Source organism: Triturus cristatus, chromosome 5_2, assembly GCF_964204655.1.
Source record: "Triturus cristatus chromosome 5_2, aTriCri1.1, whole genome shotgun sequence".
Taxonomy (NCBI): Eukaryota; Metazoa; Chordata; class Amphibia; order Caudata; family Salamandridae; genus Triturus; species Triturus cristatus.
In genome coordinates this window covers 193434925-193455633 of record NC_140588.1, presented here as the reverse complement: position 1 = coordinate 193455633, position 20709 = coordinate 193434925, and positions in this window count along the sequence as shown.

The window sequence follows — 20709 nt, the reverse complement described above, 5'->3', positions numbered from 1 at the left end:
ATTGATAATGTCGGAAGCACTTATACAAAAAATTATGACTTATACAATGGCTAACAAATAGTCCTATGCATACCTGATCAATTAATGGAGAAAATGTTTTCCTGAGGTATATTTTCTTTTCATGCAGTTGCCAGCAGGCTGGAAAATATTTATTTTTCCTTTTTTTTAAGACTTAGCTTTTTCCTGTAGTTTTGATGTGCTCACTACACTTTATAGAACACACTCACACGTCCCATGGCATTCTGGGGCAGGCCACTCGAGGGGCAAACCAAGACCTTCGAAGGTGCACCTACAGCAAATCCAAGGCTTCTCGGTGTCCTCTGGCACTCCTCTTCTTCATGTAAAGCTGGGTATGCATATGACTGTGGTCTCCATGGTCTTCAACGTGCCTGCTCAAGCGTCTCCGGGCATGGCAAGCAAGTGAAGCCAGGGGTTGCTCACCTCCTAGGAGGGCACAGGTTGAAGCTGGAGGCTGCTCTGGCGGAGATGACCGGGGCGGAACCCACCTCCACAGCAGAGAATGATTATTTTAAATATGCATTGTGCTCCAGCTTCCCCAGGGATGACCCACCTCCTCATGGGCTCTCCTGGGGGGATTCACATGGCCCTGCTGCAGATGTTTCCACCATGGCGGGTGGCCTTCCCTTCAGGCAAGTGCTGCAGCATGGATAATGCCACACATGAACAGCCCCCTCTATTATCTCCGCCCCTGCTAGACCAAATTTAAGTGAGGTTTTTAGCATTACTCTACACGTGGTGCACTCCAGTCATCAAGAGTGCTCTTGAGGGGCTTCCAGGCTCCCCACAGTCTGTGTGATTATTTGCTGATTTCACCCTTAAAGCCTCTAGCACTTCTTCTGCCTCCTCTTTATCAGCAACTGAATTTTGGAGACTGGGCCTGCTTTCCTGCCAAACGCAATGGTCTTCCCACATGCAAACGTCCCGGCAGTAGTACTCCAAGTTCCTCCCCGGCAGACTACTCTACTTGCCTGCACTGTCCATTCAATCAGGCCTTCAGCCACCTGCCTGGTGTCTGTGTATCCAACAGGAACCTGTAGTACCCACAAACTACAGGCCCACAGAAATCCAAACAGGGGCAGCTCCTTAACAGGAGCGGAGGTGCGTCACCCCGCCTGCTGCAGCTAAGCAGGCACACACATATAAATAAAATGGCATGGCAATGCAATTTTATTGTTGTGCCATTTTATTTTCTAGCGGCTTGCGCAAATGTGAGTGCAGGGCTGATTCCTGCATTGTAGGATTACAGCTGCCCCTGCATTGCTCATGTCGGGCTGGCCGGCTCTCTTGCTACGGCCAGCCCAACATGCTCACTGTAGACCCAGCAATCCCCTGGCTGTGAAACCTCAGCCTCAAAATGAGTGCTGGGTTAGCCTGCTCCCACCAATCCTGGAGGAGCTCTCAGCACGAGTGCAGCTCCAGGATTGGCTACATTTGCATTCCACAAGCAGGAAGGAGGTCCTTCCCTTTCCTGCTTGTGGACACGATCGGAGATAGAAGTGCTGCACCGGTGGGAGCAGTACTGGTGAATTTGGGGCAATCGCGCCCAACCACATTTTGAAGTTGGTAGCCGCCACTGAATCCAACGGGACCTCCTTCGTTCAGGATTCCCAACAAGTCCATCCTCTACTGGTCCTGAGAGGGAGTCAGAGTGCTATTGCCAACTTCCCTGGAGACACAGACCGCAAAAGTCCAGTAGTACAAGTCCAGAGTGGAGTCCCCACACTCCAGACAGGGGGACTTTAGCCATTCTGGTCCATCCTCTCTAGCTCCTCTTCTTCTCAAACCTTCTTCCATGTGCAGGCGTTTAAAATGGAAGTTAAGAGTTTTAGAACTTGGAAGTTGCCTACACAGCCTATCGATGTCACATCACCCCTTCCCATCCATCAGTCACTTCATGGGATCAGCCCACTGTCAGTCCAACCTCTTGCAAGCATTCTGGGAAGAAAGAAAGATTTCATCCACCTCCAAAAATACAACAAATTACAGTGATGAATGGAGTGCTTGAATGAATTTCATTCACTGGTGTTAGTTTAAACTGCATTCCAGTCCATCGTTTTTCTACCACTATGACACTGTCGACGAGGCCTGCAATATGCAAATCAGTTTTGGTCCTGCTCCAAGAGGAACAGTCCATGCTGAACTACAAGGACAGGTCTCCTTCAAATGTAAGCCTAGGCAACGCTAGACCGGTTTTGGTCTACCTAGGCCTCATCAGTGAGGTGTAGTTTGAGTCCTTTTGCACAATGAGCACAGGGCCAGTATCTTGGCATACTTGTTGCTCTTAGGGTATTGCCTGCAACAAGCAAGTGATGAGTGCAATGCTAGAATTAATCTCATATACTGGCAATCACTTGGGGCTGCAGTCCAGTCTGTTTTTTTCACCCACCGTGCCTCTGTAGGAGGAGATTTGCCATATACGAAGTAGTCTTCGTCCTTTTCCATAAGGAACAGTGCTACCCAAACTGTCTAGCCAGAAGTAGGCCACCTCCAAAAGTAGAGCATATCTCTTCTGTAAGACGACCTTTGCCCACTGAGGTCTGGTTTCTTCCCTTTGATTCTTCAAACAAACCCCTTCAGGTGGGTGATAACACCAGAGTTCTTCCAGTCCTATGTAGGTACACTCTGCAGGTTTTGACAATTGGGTGCAGCTGATCATTTTAGGGAGACGCCACCCTAGTCCCCCTCTTCTTCCAGAAGATCTCTAATCTCCACAGGGCGATATGAAGTTTAGGCCCCCTCTCCATGTGCATAAAATAGAGAATAATATGTTCATTTGGGGGGGAGGGGGGTTCCGGCAGTAGGCTTAGGCTAAGAAATAGGACATGAGTTGGTGACCTCAGCATCCCTAGTCATGAACCTAATTAAAGTTAATAATATCTACACTAATGGCCTGGATATTCAAAATATTGAAAATGAAACATAACTCTTATCAAACCACTATGCATTTCTGATTCAATTGTACAACACAGATTATTGAAACCTGGGGCATACCTACAGGTCAGAATCTAGGCACAGCTCCTACAAAGGAGATGCTTTGGTCAGCAAGGCTATGGAACTGAACATGTCCCCACCTAGTGATTTGTATCAATTCTTGAAAATGTCTCCCCTTTTATTGCATAAACAAGGTCTCATTAGACACAGCATAATATGTAGATATTTAAAATTAACCAGAAATCTGTAAACGTTTCTGCCAGTTGAAATTGAATTACCTTCTCTGGAGGGCTAAAACGTACAAATGAAAGCGGGTGTGTAATAACACGAATTGTAAGGACAAATGCACATAACCAGGAGTTGATCAGTTTAATTCACAATATGTTTAGTGCCGTCCATCTTCATTCTATCTCCCCCTGTTACTCTATCACTACTTCTGCAGTGATCCAGGAGCCTTGCAGAACATCCATCTTGAGCCCCAACAGAAGACCCATGTTTTGCTTATAACATTTTCCCGAAATAATTGTGCGGATCCATTTTAATGACGACAGACTAGTAGACAAGATATTGCAGTGTATGCACCCATCAGAAAGGAAACAACATGCTTAACCCACTGAAAGATCTACTTCATGACAAGGAGTGCCACTGGAATTATGCGATTGTTCGGCCGCAGCGATTTTTGCTTAGTTATCGATTTGCCGCATTTCCACATTCTCCCTCATCTGCCGCATAAACTGCAGATTCTAGCAAAAAAATTGTTTTCAGTTTAAATGGTTCAGAATTTACTAAAAATGCAGAGAAAAGTTGCAGTGCAGTGGAAGGCCCCGGCAAAGCTGGACAGGTCACCTTTCTGTTGCTTATTGCTATATTTGTGTGTAAAACTGGTACTAAGCACATGCAACCAATGACCGTACAATGTTACCAAGTTTAAAAATGACGAAGTATACTTTGACGAAATGGGCAGCATAATTTGCCTTTTCTTACTGCATAATTTACTCAACCATGCCGTGTAATTTGACCCTCTCCTGCCGCATAGTTCCAGTAGCCCTGATTCTAAGAGCTATATTATATAAAGTGAGTTTGGGAAGTAGAACTGGAAGGCCTGTTCTGCATGGTATTTTTAACATGGAGGGGGCACGCCTATTTTACAATATATTGGAGTGATATTGGTTGTTTCGTACTGGAACTGTGATGGAATGTTCTGTTTTAATTGGAAGAAAGGTGGCATTTGCTGAAGTCTGTAATGGAATCAACAGCCCCCCAAACTAAATAACGACAACAGCAACACAACACAATAGCACCGTATAATACAACAACACAACAAAAACACTACAAGGCAACGCAACAAAACAAGACACAGCGGTGTACAACTCAAGAACAAGAAATAGCAGAACAGCAATAGACCATAATATAAGCAAACAACAACACACCACAAAACAATGCAACAACACAACACGAAACAAAATAACAAACCGAAAACACAACTCAAAAATAGGCGAAAAACAGCACAATTTAAAACAGAAAAACAGCACATTTGTATAATTTTGCTAATACATTGCTATTTTGGTTTGTTGTGTTGCAGTGTATTGTTGATTTGTAGTGTTACCTTTAGATTGTGTCTGTATTGTGCTGCCGTGTTAGTGTAATGTGATTGTGTGTTTGTTGCATGTTTGGTTTTTGTACTGTGCAGTTGTAGCCTGCCTGTAGTCTGCCTATTTAAACATGCACAAACACTTGTTACAGGTACAAGCACTTGTTACAGGCACACACAGGCACTTGCTTGATAGGGCGTGGTTTACTGTCAGGAGTTGTAAGAGGGACAAGTGAAAGTGTTTGTGATCCGGTCCTCACTGTTGGTTTGTTTAGCAGTTTTCAGCCTTCTGGCACTAATCAGGAGAACCCTGTGTTGATGTCCCAAAGGGTGATTGTCACAAGTTGGGTTATGTAGCTAAAGTTTGAGATGCAAACGAGCATGCGGCTCTCATGTTCAGACAGCATTCTATCTGGGAGTTCTACAACAGGGCCCTGTACCTATGTCAGAGAGCCGCAGCAGATATACTGACGTTCCCAAGTTTTTTTTTCTCTTCAGTAAGGTTCCACCTTAACACTAACCGGCCAGGTACACAAGGTAGGGAGAATAAAAGCACTTATTCGGTTCCTTTTTGGAAACCAATGGCAGTCCAGGGCTTTAAGTGTGCCGGGTCTTGCCGGTGCTCAGCACCGACAGTTCTAAAAAGCAGGTGCGGAAACGGGTCTCTATCGGACTCTCCATTTTTGCCCTCACCCTCGGGGGTGAAAAAAAAGGTCTTAACTGTGCAGCAGTGTCACCCTTCACTGCCTTTGAGGTAACTTCAAAGAGACTCGTTATGGTTCTTTTACAGACTTATCATTTCAGAACAGATGTTTTGTCAACATTATATGCAACAAAGCCATAGTTGTTGCTAATTTATCTTCTGCAACTAACAACCATTGGCAAAGTCAATAGTCCAGTCTTGTTGTAAGTAATCTTACTTATTGTATTATATATATGGATTCAATCACAGAAGCATCAAAATGCCAGTCGGGCGGCACACTATGCTAAGAACAGATTTTTAGCTTAGGGGTTGTAAGCCACCCCCTCATCTATGTCGGCCACGCCCCTTTGAGAGACCCCCTAGTTTTTTCATGCCACTTAAAGCCCTGTGGCAGACCATCTTCTCTAGGGCGCTGTTTCATATCGAGGCTACATCCGTGACTGGACGAAGAACTCTTGAATAATCTTGGACCATAGACTCCCCCCCTTCCTGCCTTGCTTGGTGGACCTCCAATGGACACCAGACTAGTACTCTAGTAAGGATTGCTCAACCTCGATCCCCACTCCGCATACATTTTTTATTTATTTTCCCCGTTGGCCTGAGATGCTTTTTTAGTGTCTCTAGTTGTGAGCTTGGGTCTGTGATAACAATGGATGACACAGGCAGAATATAGGGAATTCTAAGTAATAGAAGTGCTGAGGGAAGATATGCTGGCACAGCTACATACAATTTTAAACATTTATCTAGGGAGATACTTGAGGGGTGGCTTAAGAAATGGTGAGATGTGGGCTACCAGAAGAAGAGTTTATGCAAATATATGCTAAAGAGAGGTCCAATCTAAGGCGTTCTATTTATTTCACAAACTTTAGGTTACAAATAATGTCAGACAAAATACATCAACGGTTCACAAATCTAAAGAGACCTACTGGCACTACGAAGGGAGTGTGACGACGTGGGAAGTTATCATAGCCGATTACCTTAAATTGGGAATATATGGCAAAGTGTTTCTGATTATCTGGCTTAGGTAGTTTGTTTGGACATATTATTAAGCCACATAATCTTGCTGTTGAGCTTGCCCACACTATATAAACCTATGTGATCATATGTAGACTGTGTGATAGTTCTGGCGTCCCCAGCGACTCAGGGCTTTATGGTTAGGAAATGGAAAAGCTGCCCAGTTTTCGTGACTGGAGCAAGGAAGCCATGGGCATTGCTTTGGTTGAGATATGATTCCACAGAATAAATGAAACCTAATCAAAATAGAGAATTTATGGGGAAATTGTTTACTTATTATGGCTAAAAAGGGGAAATGCATTAAGTGGGTAAAGGCTTACAATGTCTTTTTCTTTTGGTCTTTTTTCTTGACACAGATTTGGGGATCGACATGGTAAAATTGGCACAAGAATAATTTATTGTAATAATAGATGCATATGTAGAGGATGCATACGTTTTGTACTATTACGCATTTTGCAGACAACGAAAATAACAAATAAGTAAAACAATCTCTGGTCAACGCATGTTAAACCACTGTTCCAAAATTTAAGCAGCAGTGTAGAAATGTAACAGCCATACTCAGTACTGCATAAAAAAACCTCTTGGTCAGTGGCGTAACATAAGCCCCCACAGTATCGGAGCAGGGTGGGGGTGGGAGGGGGTTGCCTGAGCTCCAGGGGCCCCCTCAGCAAAAGTGCTAGATGGTGGGCCATGGAGGGAGGCTCCTCCGTGCACTTTGCGGGGGGGGAGGGGGGGTCCCTCAAGTTTCATTCCACCACTGCTCTTGGTCCAGTTGCAAATGGGTTAGGTCACCCCAGGCAACATGGTCATCAAAGGATATGTTCCTTATGTCACTAATGCGTGGGCCTAGATTTTAGAGTCCAACTCTGTTCGTCAATATTTCATTCACAGAGGTACAGGTGGGTACATACCTTCATTATTTTAGCAAACAAAGCAGTAAAGTCCCCTAGCGCACAGACTTTGCAAGGAGGAGGGGGGACGGAAGAGTCGGAGGGGTTACTCATCAGTAATCCTCCCTGTGTGGCACACTTGCATATCTTGAAGCACCAGTGCAGAGCAGAGCAGCAGAAGCAGCACTGCCCACAGTGCACGCCTGCATGTGGTAAGAGAGAGATGCCCACAGTTGGCAGTGTGTCGGTAGCCCACGGCCAGAGAGCGCTAGTGGAAATGCTGCAGCCAGCATGTGGGGAGCAAGATGTCTGCTGGGTATGCTGGTGAGGTGGAAGAGGAGGCCCCTGCGCTGGTGCTCCCTCCCCAGGATTGGTGGCATCACTCAGGTGTGGTAACTGGAAACCCGAGGGAAGCACAATGGGCAGGTGATGGAGCTGTCAGTAGGGTGGGGACTCGATGGCAGGGTGAGTAGGTGAGAAGAAAGCTGTAACTCCATGTTAGAGGGCTGCAATCACTTCCTCCTTCCTCCTTCCACCCATACCCCAGACCATATCTTTGACCGGAAGGCACTCTCCCCCATGCTTTTCATCTCAAGTACTCAAACTCGCATTTGAAGCATAAAATTCAGTTTTAGGTTATATCTGTGATGCACAGCTTAGCACACACGCTACATATTTACTCCGTACATGTGCAGACCCATGTCTCCCTCCACAAGTGTCACACAAAAATCCCAACCAATGTCTTTTAAGAGGCAGACAAAGGCTAGCTGATGCATACAGGACATGTGGGACACTGCATCTGGAGGCTCAATGCAATGACCGGCAGACCCAGATAGGTGCTGAGGGTGGATTTCCTCTAGATATAAGTCCCATGATCTTCCCCAGGTAGTTACCAGGATCAAGTTTTACCCCACTGATAATGTCAAGAAAATGCTATGACTACCCCTATGTGTCTTACTCTTGATTACCCAGATTTTTTGACACATTTTAACCATTTAGCTTGAGTCGAACGCTGAATATTGAACATTGGTCATCAATCTATACACCCCCATCTTTCCCATCTCCTGATTCCTGATTGGATGGGCTTAGTACTCTCACTCCTATCAGATTTCGATAGTCTGGCCTTAAAGTTTCCTACAAATTGCTGGTCAGCGACCATTTTCACTGCCCTCCTGGTCACATCGCTCCTAAAGAACTTACAGAACAGAAGGGACAATGAAGACTGAGGAAAAGACAGGCTTCTAAGCGCTGAAGACTGTAGCTGATCCATGCACCTTAAACTGCACTCTTGCCCAATGTTTAGCATTCCTTTCTATACCTCGGTGCAACCACTTGAACTTTCTCTAGTTTTCAGATCCAAAATCCCCTAACCCTGCCAGAAAGAGAGAACCCCACAAGCTAAACATGTGCAATTTGCGCTTGTGAAGACTGCGTATCTCAGGCTATTTGCCCACAGTTTTCGTGAGGTAAAACCTGGCCAGAATTATTTTGGCAAACAGTGCAAAATTCCAGTTTGTGCATATACAGTTGTTCTAATTTGTGCACCTTGGAATGGGCATACACGTCTCAGGATGTGCAAATTGGAATTAAATGCTCCATCAATGAGCTTTGCTTTAAAATTATGCACACAGCTCCACCATGTGTAGGATTCTCATAAATGTGTGCATGCGTTTACATATAACTGCTGGTGCTGAGCACAAGAAAACACCGGCACAAATTAGGCACTGGCAAAACCACAGGGTTTGCAACTGCAAGCTGGCTTTTTACAATGTACAAAAGCTGTTTTATGGGTCAAAAAAGGTTTCTAACTCATAACAAGTTTTTTCAAGCCCTTACAAAATCCTAAATAGGAGTAGGCATGCAAGTGCACACTGGCTTCTACTTGCGATTCAGAAAGATATGTATCAGTTGTTTTGGTCACCTTTGCCCCCATCCTCATTGTTTAGTTATTGACCCCTGAGTTGGGGGTGGTAATTATTCGCAATGGGGATATTGTCCCCGAGGATTACAGCTATCCCATTTCGGAATCCCGTCTGCACTGTTGGGGGGGATCTGGGGTTGTATTACATTCAATGCACATTTTCATTGTTTGTGCCCAGCACAACCAATGAAAATGCGCCGCATTATGGGGCATGCACTGCCCCTAAGGCAGTTAGCATCCGACTGCACTTTCAAAGGGGATTAGAGATCCCCTTGCAGGCGGGTGCAGTCAGTGACTGCACGCACCTGCAAGGGGATGTCTGGGTTATGGACCCGCTTCCCCCCTACCAGAGGGATGCTCTCAGGGGAGCCACTGACAGTGTGCCACCTAAGGTGACGCACTGTCAGTGCGCCTCCTGACAGCTTTTTTGCCTCTGCATAAGCATCTCTAATACAGCGCGGGCACAGAAGCAAAGGGATTCCCTCATTTGCACGGGGCATGCCCCCATGCAAAAGAGGGACCACACCCTGCAGATAGCGCTGGCGCTTTATGTGTGCAAGCGCTATCTGCATTAAAGAAAGGGGCGCACAAGCATCTGCGACCCCTTCTGTAATACCAAAGTGAGCCAGAGGACCACTACTTGCCCCGCCCCTAATGAGAAACATTTATTTTCCAAAGCATCACATATCCTTTTAAAGGACAAGTGCTATAGGCCTCCATCCACACATTTACATCCAATCACATGAGGTTGCAATTTGCAACCTGCCTAACAGCATGTCGTTTCGCAACTCGCTGAGACTGGGAATTTTGTGATGTAACCTTTTAGTACAAAGGTTGCATCGCAAAGTTACAGGCAGGGTGCAAAAACTAAGTTGGCGTGCACTTTACACCGGTAATTTGCAACCTCCCTGTACGTACATACGCCCGAAGTCTCTTAGTTGTGGCCCACACTCTGCCTGACAGGACACCCCAATAGGCCAGTGTCATGCTAAGGATGTTGAGGGCCCTGGGAATGACATATTTCGTGGGCCCTTGTACGGAACACATTTTAATTTTATTACCCGTTTCCTGCTAAGTCAAGACGGCATGATGCCGAAGTATACTGAATTATATTTTAAACTTTACGGGGTCACAAAAAACAGTTGAAATATGCATTGATTGAGACCCCAAAAATCCTGAAGATGAGACTGGGTAGAGAGAGTCAGAGGTACACATAGGCAGAGAGGGAAGAGGTTTAGAGGGAGAAACAGAGTAGACAGAGGTTTAATAGAGAGAAAGTTCACTTTCCCAGGGGGCTTCTTGGAAGGTGGAGACCCTGGACAATTGCCCATTACCCCCTCCTCACACACACACACCTTAAAACGTCTCAGCCTCCATTATCAATTTGTTCTGCACTCGTTGTGTGCTTCCAGAGGGTATGCTGGGTTCCCACTCTCATTTCTTTCTTGAGTCTCAGACCAGAGGAAACTTATCATGTTATTCCTGCAGGGACTTCTAAGTCTAACCGGGTGGCAGTGTGGAAAATTATTTTCTTTTGATAAAATGACTGCTCTTTTAACCTAGCGTTTGGAAATTTCGGTTTGAATTTGAGCCAGTGTGTACGATGTTACAGCATAGTACGCAAAGTCGGTTATTCGGTGGATGATTCAAACGTGTGCCTCCCGAGTCATTTATGGCGTTTAACATTTTATGGTCCTGAAAGCCCCACATTTCATCTTCAGCGTGGAAGCCTTCACTGAGTTTCACCTTTGCTCTTATTTTCTGGCTGAAGTAATTAGCTAATAACATCCCTATCTCCCCTGGGTTTGTTATAATGTGTGTTCTGTTTGTAATTTCACGATGACATCACTTTCCTGTTTCGTGGTCCTTGGAGACAGGAACACATTAAGCAAGATTAGTGAGACATGTGTGTGTGTTGCCTACCATTTTTTTGAGAATGATTGAGATTTTCATTTATACATGAGATTTCTTGGATGTTTAATAGCGAAATGCTCCTTTTCTCTCTAGAAAAGTATATTACGGGTTTAATCTTTGCAAAAAAGGCACATTCATATTTCTTTTAGAAAATATGGCACTAGCTGGCTCTTAAAGACATTCTGTTCACCAGTATGCAACACCAGATCTGACAATGGCGTGAGCTTCTCTCTTTCCCACATTTCAACACCCCACTTAGGAAATGGTTATAGCCTCGCACTATTTTAACCATATTTTCGTGACTCTCAATATTATAGAGATTTAATATATATAATAATCTAGAGTCAACTGTCGAAACGTGTTATCCTTTGATATATGTATATGTATATATATATATGTATATATATATATATATATATATATATATATATATATATATATATATATATATATATATATATATATATATATATATTCACTGAAAAAACCATAGGTTTCACACATGTTATAGTTAGCTGGACATTTTGCTCATAAAAAAAACAATGAAATTCCCCCGTTATAGTTAGTGCAGGCAACTATAACTCACGCGACCGCAATCCTCTGCTGATGCTAATACTGTATTTAGACACTTATTTGCCCATGTCTTCTTCCATAAAATTTTAGCTATACATTGTTGGACTTGGCCCTTTTTCCCTCATTTTTTTCGTTTTTGTAATGTTGAGGTGCAGGTGCTTACTTCGCCCAAGATAGCTGCCACAGACCCCTGCTACTGCAGGGTGGTCGTTTTTGATAGTAGCACCCTAGCTGCCAGGAGCTGGCTGGGACCCACAACAATGTTGCAACACCAGCCCGCCTTTTTGTCCCATAGTTAAAGTGGGGAAGCTCCTGGAAGAAGCTGGAACCTTCTAGAAGGGAGGTGGGGTTTTACTTTTGCCGCCTTGGCTAGAGGTCACCTGACCTAGGGCTACTTAAGAGTGGGAGGGAAACTTGTGTGGTGAGTTGGCCATTGGGGTGAAGCAGAGCTGGAAGAATCCACCAGGAGTGTAGGCGGTAGGGCCTAGCCAGGGACTTATGCCTCTGAGAGTGACAGGATTTAGGTACTGCCTCTTAAGTGAGTAAGGTGCCCTGTGAATCCCACTGATCTTGCCCAGTAGTAGGAGGACCCAGAGACTCTCTGCCAACCTGACTAGGAAGGATCTAGTCGCCCTCTCCATCCCTACCCCTGTAACAGAACCCCTTAAGGGCGCCAGGTACATCTGCGCCACAAGACTTCATCTGTCAACTGAGAACTGAAATCTAACTTCAAGAACTGAAACTGCATGACAAGAGCGAGCTGTAAGCCTTGAATGCCAGAGCTGAGACTGCGTGTCCAAGCTACTCTAGTGAACAAAATACTAAGCCGATTGCCAAGACACCGGGGATCGACCAGGTACTAGCGCTGTGACCCCCGCGCTTCCTACCCTGGTCTGGGACCCCCGGCAGCGTGCTCCGCTGAGCACTTTACCCCATCCTTAATTTGAGCCCCCCCCCTGCGACGACGAAGCCAGCGCGCTCACCGCTGCGGCCTGGAGGCCTGGAGGAGTGCCCTGCTGTGTCGCGAGGCCCAGGAGAAGCCCGGGGCCCCGTCGCTGCCGTCGCAGCCGAGTGAGGAGGTGCGCAAGGTCGGGGCCGAGTTCCCCCAACGTCGTGAGGGCGGACGCCTGCTGACGCCGAGACGGAGGTAAGCCCGGAGGCCGAGATCCCCCCTGGTGCGCCCCCTGCTGGTCCGGAAACCGCACCGCACTTGGCCCGGGTCGTCCCCTCCGTGGGAATCCCCTCCCCTGCCTGCGCGACGGAGAGACCCCGCCGAGGGATCCTGTCCGTGTCCCCCCTTCTGTAAGACTGAGAGCGGTGCTTAGTGAACTGCCCCGGAGCATAGGGACCCGCTCCGCAAGTCCTGTCAGTCTCCCCGCTGGAAGCCGCCTAAAGGAACTGACTAACATTACCCTCGTGTGGCGCTTCCCGCCACCGACCCTGCTTCCCCCGCCGGAGTGACAAGGGATGCGAGTAGCGCACTGTAGTACCTGTTCCGCTCGAAAGTATTCACATGCCCGTGATCGCGAGTAGTGCCTTGTGTTATATGCTCTACTCGATAGTGATTACCTTAAAAGGAAATGCGAGTAGCGCCTTGTGTTACATGCTCTACTCGAACGAAGTTGTTTGCCAGGAGATGCGAGTAGCGCACTGTGTTACATGCTCTACTCGATAGTAATTGTTTGCCAGGAAATGCGAGTAGCGCCTTGTGTTACATGCTCTACTCGAAAGAAGTTGTTTGCCAGGAGATGCGAGTAGCGCACTGTGTTCCATGCTCTACTCGATAGTAATTGTTTTGCCAGGAAATGCGAGTAGCGCCTTGTGTTATATGCTCTACTCGACAGTAATTACCTGCTAAGGGATGCGCGTAGCGCATTGTGTTTTATGTTCTGCACGAAGAAAATTCTACACCAGGACCACGAGTAACGTATTGTATTATATGCTCTGCTCGACTGTAATTACCTACAAATGGTTGCGCGTAGCGCTTTGTTTCATATGCTTTACTTCACAGGATTAGGGGCCATTGATTACGAGGAGCGCTCAGTTCCACAGGCGCCATGTTAGTGAGCCCAATGTGTCCCCGTTCAAGTATCATGCTTAGTTAGACGGCCCGTTCAGGGAAAGACTTTACGTAAGCGCGCACAGCGCTAGAACAAGGTTAGGCACTGCATAAGTGTCACCCAGAGTGTCGAATGTAATGTCATGAGGGTATTATAATTCACGTATTACCTTGTTATTTCCTGAACTGCATCTGACCAGCTAAACTTGGATAAACTTGAAGTATTTGCATAATTGAACGGTGTGGCGTCCCTTATTGTGTGTGTTCCTAGTCCATGAGAAGCGTGTGGTGTATGGTTGCTTAACACATAGCCCTCTGGTTGCCCGACCGGCTCGTGCCACGCTACCGCCTATAGGGCCTGGTGACCCCGGGTTCCTACATTGTTGGCCAGCGGTGGGATCCTTGGGACTTGTGACCATACAGCACCCTTCCGTGAGGCGAAGGGCGCCACAATTAAACGCCTATCCTACATTTTTTTTGTTCCACAGCTCAGAAACCATTGTTGCTGGATCATTAGTTCCACTGTCCAGGTAGAGAGTGCAAGAAGCCTGGTTAGCTATTGACTGTTGCCTACACCCTAGGAATTTTCTCCTTAGAGTCTAGGTCCCCACCTGCCAGAATGGAATCCCGGCTAGCTGACCTCGAAGGGTACACTGTGAGGCAACTGAGGGAGTTCGCGCAGGAGTTGGGGGTGCCTGGGATGCGGAGGGCCAAGGCGCCGGAACTCCGTACCGCCATTAGGGCATGGGTAGAAGCCCACCCAGAAGGGAGAGGGGATGAGGGACAGGAAGCGCCAGATGCACCTCAGGAGGAGAGCGCCCAGGAAGTCCTAGATATCCTGAATGTAGACATGTCCGAGAATGTGCCCCCAGGAAGACGTTCTGGGGCCAGTAGTAAGACAGGGTCTAGCAGGAGCGCGTCTCCAAGGGAGTATGAGGACAGAAGGGAAGAGAGGCAGTTAAAATGGGAGCTGGCCAGGCAGGAGAAAGAAAGAGAAATGGCCAGATTGGAACAGGAAAAGGAATTAGCAAAATTGGAATGGGCAATGGAGGAGAGGAGGATGGCGCACGAGCTTCGGATGAAGGAGTTGGAGCTGCGTGCCCTCCAGATGAGTGTGTCCAGTGAGGACACTGGTGGCAGCATACCGGAAGCTCCACAGGAGCTAGAAGTTTATTTACCCCAGGATGACATCACCAGGGTGTCTGAGGAGGCATTGGGGTGTGAACCTGAAGGGGGTGGTGCAGGGATCTCCCAACCCAGCGAGGTGGGAGAAGTGGCAGATAGCCCAGCTAGGTCCCGGGGAGAGAGGGTTGTAGGGCCTCACGACCTATCTGTAGGAAGGCGTGAGACGGGGAGGTGTCCCGAGGTGCCCCAACCGAAGTCTCAGGGCCTGGAGAGTTCCGCAAGGGAGCCCCAGGTTGGGAGCCTAGGCTGTCCCGATGGGCCATCCAGTGCAGGGGAGCCCCTCGTGTCAGGAGGACCCAGGGCGACTGTAACCAGCGCTCCTGAGGTTCTGGGGTTGGCCCAGTTGCAGGGTTTAGATCCTGTGCTGGGGTGCCAGGCTCAGGGGTTGCCTGACCTGGCGGGTGGGACATCTATCAGCAGTGTCCCCCCAGGATTGACTTCCAGGGGTACCTTTCCCGGTGGGAGGGTGCGGAACTCTGGGAGGGGGTGCAGAGGGAGGAAGGTCTCGCCTCGGGCACCGACTCAGCCTAAGGGTTTAGACCCTAGGTTGAGGAATCAGTTGAAGGGTCAAGGCCCTAGACTGAGGAGGAAGTGGTGGTCTGAGGGTGCCTCGCAGGGTAGGGTGAGGAACCCCAGAAGGAGAGTTAGGGGGAGGAGAGCCTCGCCCCTGAAGGCTGGTCAGCCTAAGGGTGCGAACCCCAGGAGGACGGACCAGAGGCAGTTTAGGACTGCAAGGAGGAGGACCGGAGTGGTCAACAGGCACTACAGGCCTGGGGCTACTGCCCCCCACTCCGCGAGATCACCTGGGCCAGAGACATCTGGACGGCCCAGGGGCCGGTCCTGGCCACAACTAGCTAGGGAGCCCCAGTGGGGTGGTTTCGTTGGTCCAGGGAGGTTTGTGAGGGAACCATTGGGTTCCAGAGCGGCGGAGAACCTGCGGGTGCTCCTGCCGTTGCGGGCCTGCGTCCACCTTTTCTCGCCCCAAGCAGGGAAGACCATCAAGGCATTGATCGGTCTACCCTGGCTTTCGGCTGGAAGGGGGTTATGTTGGACTTGGCCCTTTTTCCCTCATTTTTTTCGTTTTTGTAATGTTAAGGTGCAGGTGCTTACTTCGCCCAAGATAGCTGCCACAGACCCCTGCTACTGCAGGGTGGTCGTTTTTGATAGTAGCACCCTAGCTGCCAGGAGCTGGCTGGGACCCACAACAATGTTGCGACACCAGCCCGCCTTTTTGTCCCATAGTTAGAGTGGGGAAGCTCCTGGAAGAAGCTGGAACCTTCTAGAAGGGAGGTGGGGTTTTACTTTTGACGCCTTGGCTAGAGGTCACCTGACCTAGGGCTACTTAAGAGTGGGAGGGAAACTTGTGTGGTGAGTTGGCCATTGGGGTGAAGCAGAGCTGGAAGAATCCACCAGGAGTGTAGGCGGTAGGGCCTAGCCAGGGACTTATGCCTCTGAGAGTGACAGGATTTAGGTACTGCCTCTTAAGTGAGTGAGGTGCCCTGTGAATCCCACTGATCTTGCCCAGTAGTAGGAGGACCCAGAGACTCTCTGCCAACCTGACTAGGAAGGATCTAGTCGCCCTCTCCATCCCTACCCCTGTAACAGAACCCCTTAAGGGCGCCAGGTACATCTGCGCCACAAGACTTCATCTGTCAACTGAGAACTGAAATCTAACTTCAAGAACTGAAACTGCATGACAAGAGCGAGCTGTAAGCCTTGAATGCCAGAGCTGAGACTGCGTGTCCAAGCTACTCTAGTGAACAAAATACTAAGCCGATTGCCAAGACACCGGGGATCGACCAGGTACTAGCGCTGTGACCCCCGCGCTTCCTACCCTGGTCTGGGACCCCCGGCAGCGTGCTCCGCTGAGCACTTTACCCCGTCCTTAATTTGAGCCCCCCCCCTGCGACGACGAAGCCAGCGCGCTCACCGCTGCGGCCTGGAGGCCTGGAGGAGTGCCCTGCTGTGTCGCGAGGCCCAGGAGAAGCCCGGGGCCCCGTCGCTGCCGTCGCAGCCGAGTGAGGAGGTGCGCAAGGTCGGGGCCGAGTTCCCCCAACGTCGTGAGGGCGGACGCCTGCTGACGCCGAGACGGAGGTAAGCCCGGAGGCCGAGATCCCCCCTGGTGCGCCCCCTGCTGGTCCGGAAACCGCACCGCACTTGGCCCGGGTCGTCCCCTCCGTGGGAATCCCCTCCCCTGCCTGCGCGACGGAGAGACCCCGCCGAGGGATCCTGTCCGTGTCCCCCCTTCTGTAAGACTGAGAGCGGTGCTTAGTGAACTGCCCCGGAGCATAGGGACCCGCTCCGCAAGTCCTGTCAGTCTCCCCGCTGGAAGCCGCCTAAAGGAACTGACTAACATTACCCTCGTGTGGCGCTTCCCGCCACCGACCCTGCTTCCCCCGCCGGAGTGACAAGGGATGCGAGTAGCGCACTGTATTACCTGTTCCGCTCGAAAGTATTCACATGCCCGTGATCGCGAGTAGTGCCTTGTGTTATATGCTCTACTCGATAGTGATTACCTTAAAAGGAAATGCGAGTAGCGCCTTGTGTTACATGCTCTACTCGAACGAAGTTGTTTGCCAGGAGATGCGAGTAGCGCACTGTGTTACATGCTCTACTCGATAGTAATTGTTTGCCAGGAAATGCGAGTAGCGCCTTGTGTTACATGCTCTACTCGAAAGAAGTTGTTTGCCAGGAGATGCGAGTAGCGCACTGTGTTCCATGCTCTACTCGATAGTAATTGTTTTGCCAGGAAATGCGAGTAGCGCCTTGTGTTATATGCTCTACTCGACAGTAATTACCTGCTAAGGGATGCGCGTAGCGCATTGTGTTTTATGTTCTGCACGAAGAAAATTCTACACCAGGACCACGAGTAACGTATTGTATTATATGCTCTGCTCGACTGTAATTACCTACAAATGGTTGCGCGTAGCGCTTTGTTTCATATGCTTTACTTCACAGGATTAGGGGCCATTGATTACGAGGAGCGCTCAGTTCCACAGGCGCCATGTTAGTGAGCCCAATGTGTCCCCGTTCAAGTATCATGCTTAGTTAGACGGCCCGTTCAGGGAAAGACTTTACGTAAGCGCGCACAGCGCTAGAACAAGGTTAGGCACTGCATAAGTATCACCCAGAGTGTTGAATGTAATGTCATGAGGGTATTATAATTCACGTATTACCTTGTTATTTCCTGAACTGCATCTGACCAGCTAAACTTGGATAAACTTGAAGTATTTGCATAATTGAACGGTGTGGCGTCCCTTATTGTGTGTGTTCCTAGTCCATGAGAAGCGTGTGGTGTATGGTTGCTTAACACATAGCCCTCTGGTTGCCCGACCGGCTCGCGCCACGCTACCGCCTATAGGGCCTGGTGACCCCGGGTTCCTACATTGTTGGCCAGCGGTGGGATCCTTGGGACTTGTGACCATACAGCACCCTTCCGTGAGGCGAAGGGCGCCACAATTAAACGCCTATCCTACATTTTTTTTGTTCCACAGCTCAGAAACCATTGTTGCTGGATCATTAGTTCCACTGTCCAGGTAGAGAGTGCAAGAAGCCTGGTTAGCTATTGACTGTTGCCTACACCCTAGGAATTTTCTCCTTAGAGTCTAGGTCCCCACCTGCCAGAATGGAATCCCGGCTAGCTGACCTCGAAGGGTACACTGTGAGGCAACTGAGGGAGTTCGCGCAGGAGTTGGGGGTGCCTGGGATGCGGAGGGCCAAGGCGCCGGAACTCCGTACCGCCATTAGGGCATGGGTAGAAGCCCACCCAGAAGGGAGAGGGGATGAGGGACAGGAAGCGCCAGATGCACCTCAGGAGGAGAGCGCCCAGGAAGTCCTAGATATCCTGAATGTAGACATGTCCGAGAATGTGCCCCCAGGAAGACGTTCTGGGGCCAGTAGTAAGACAGGGTCTAGCAGGAGCGCGTCTCCAAGGGAGTATGAGGACAGAAGGGAAGAGAGGCAGTTAAAATGGGAGCTGGCCAGGCAGGAGAAAGAAAGAGAAATGGCCAGATTGGAACAGGAAAAGGAATTAGCAAAATTGGAATGGGCAATGGAGGAGAGGAGGATGGCGCACGAGCTTCGGATGAAGGAGTTGGAGCTGCGTGCCCTCCAGATGAGTGTGTCCAGTGAGGACACTGGTGGCAGCATACCGGAAGCTCCACAGGAGCTAGAAGTTTATTTACCCCAGGATGACATCACCAGGGTGTCTGAGGAGGCATTGGGGTGTGAACCTGAAGGGGGTGGTGCAGGGATCTCCCAACCCAGCGAGGTGGGAGAAGTGGCAGATAGCCCAGCTAGGTCCCGGGGAGAGAGGGTTGTAGGGCCTCACGACCTATCTGTAGGAAGGCGTGAGACGGGGAGGTGTCCCGAGGTGCCCCAACCGAAGTCTCAGGGCCTGGAGAGTTCCGCAAGGGAGCCCCAGGTTGGGAGCCTAGGCTGTCCCGATGGGCCATCCAGTGCAGGGGAGCCCCTCGTGTCAGGAGGACCCAGGGCGACTGTAACCAGCGCTCCTGAGGTTCTGGGGTTGGCCCAGTTGCAGGGTTTAGATCCTGTGCTGGGGTGCCAGGCTCAGGGGTTGCCTGACCTGGCGGGTGGGACATCTATCAGCAGTGTCCCCCCAGGATTGACTTCCAGGGGTACCTTTCCCGGTGGGAGGGTGCGGAACTCTGGGAGGGGGTGCAGAGGGAGGAAGGTCTCGCCTCGGGCACCGACTCAGCCTAAGGGTTTAGACCCTAGGTTGAGGAATCAGTTGAAGGGTCAAGGCCCTAGACTGAGGAGGAAGTGGTGGTCTGAGGGTGCCTCGCAGGGTAGGGTGAGGAACCCCAGAAGGAGAGTTAGGGGGAGGAGAGCCTCGCCCCTGAAGGCTGGTCAGCCTAAGGGTGCGAACCCCAGGAGGACGGACCAGAGGCAGTTTAGGACTGCAAGGAGGAGGACCGGAGTGGTCAACAGGCACTACAGGCCTGGGGCTACTGCCCCCCACTCCGCGAGATCACCTGGGCCAGAGACATCTGGACGGCCCAGGGGCCGGTCCTGGCCACAACTAGCTAGGGAGCCCCAGTGGGGTGGTTTCGTTGGTCCAGGGAGGTTTGTGAGGGAACCATTGGGTTCCAGAGCGGCGGAGAACCTGCGGGTGCTCCTGCCGTTGCGGGCCTGCGTCCACCTTTTCTCGCCCCAAGCAGGGAAGACCATCAAGGCATTGATCGGTCTACCCTGGCTTTCGGCTGGAAGGGGGTTATGTTGGACTTGGCCCTTTTTCCCTCATTTTTTTCGTTTTTGTAATGTTAAGGTGCAGGTGCTTACTTCGCCCAAGATAGCTGCCACAGATCCCTGCTACTGCAGGGTGGTCGTTTTTGATAGTAGCACCCTAGCTGCCAGGAGCTGGCTGGGACCCACAACAATGTTGCGACACCAGCCCGCCTTTTTGTCCCATAGTTAGAGTGGGGAAGCTCCTGGAAGAAGCTGGAACCTTCTAGAAGGGAGGTGGGGTTTTACTTTTGCCGCCTTGGCTAGAGGTCACCTGACCTAGGGCTACTTAAGAGTGGGAGGGAAACTTGTGTGGTGAGTTGGCCATTGGGGTGAAGCAGAGCTGGAAGAATCCACCAGGAGTGTAGGCGGTAGGGCCTAGCCAGGGACTTATGCCTCTGAGAGTGACAGGATTTAGGTACTGCCTCTTAAGTGAGTGAGGTGCCCTGTGAATCCCACTGATCTTGCCCAGTAGTAGGAGGACCCAGAGACTCTCTGCCAACCTGACTAGGAAGGATCTAGTCGCCCTCTCCATCCCTACCCCTGTAACAGAACCCCTTAAGGGCGCCAGGTACATCTGCGCCACAAGACTTCATCTGTCAACTGAGAACTGAAATCTAACTTCAAGAACTGAAACTGCATGACAAGAGCGACGTGTAAGCC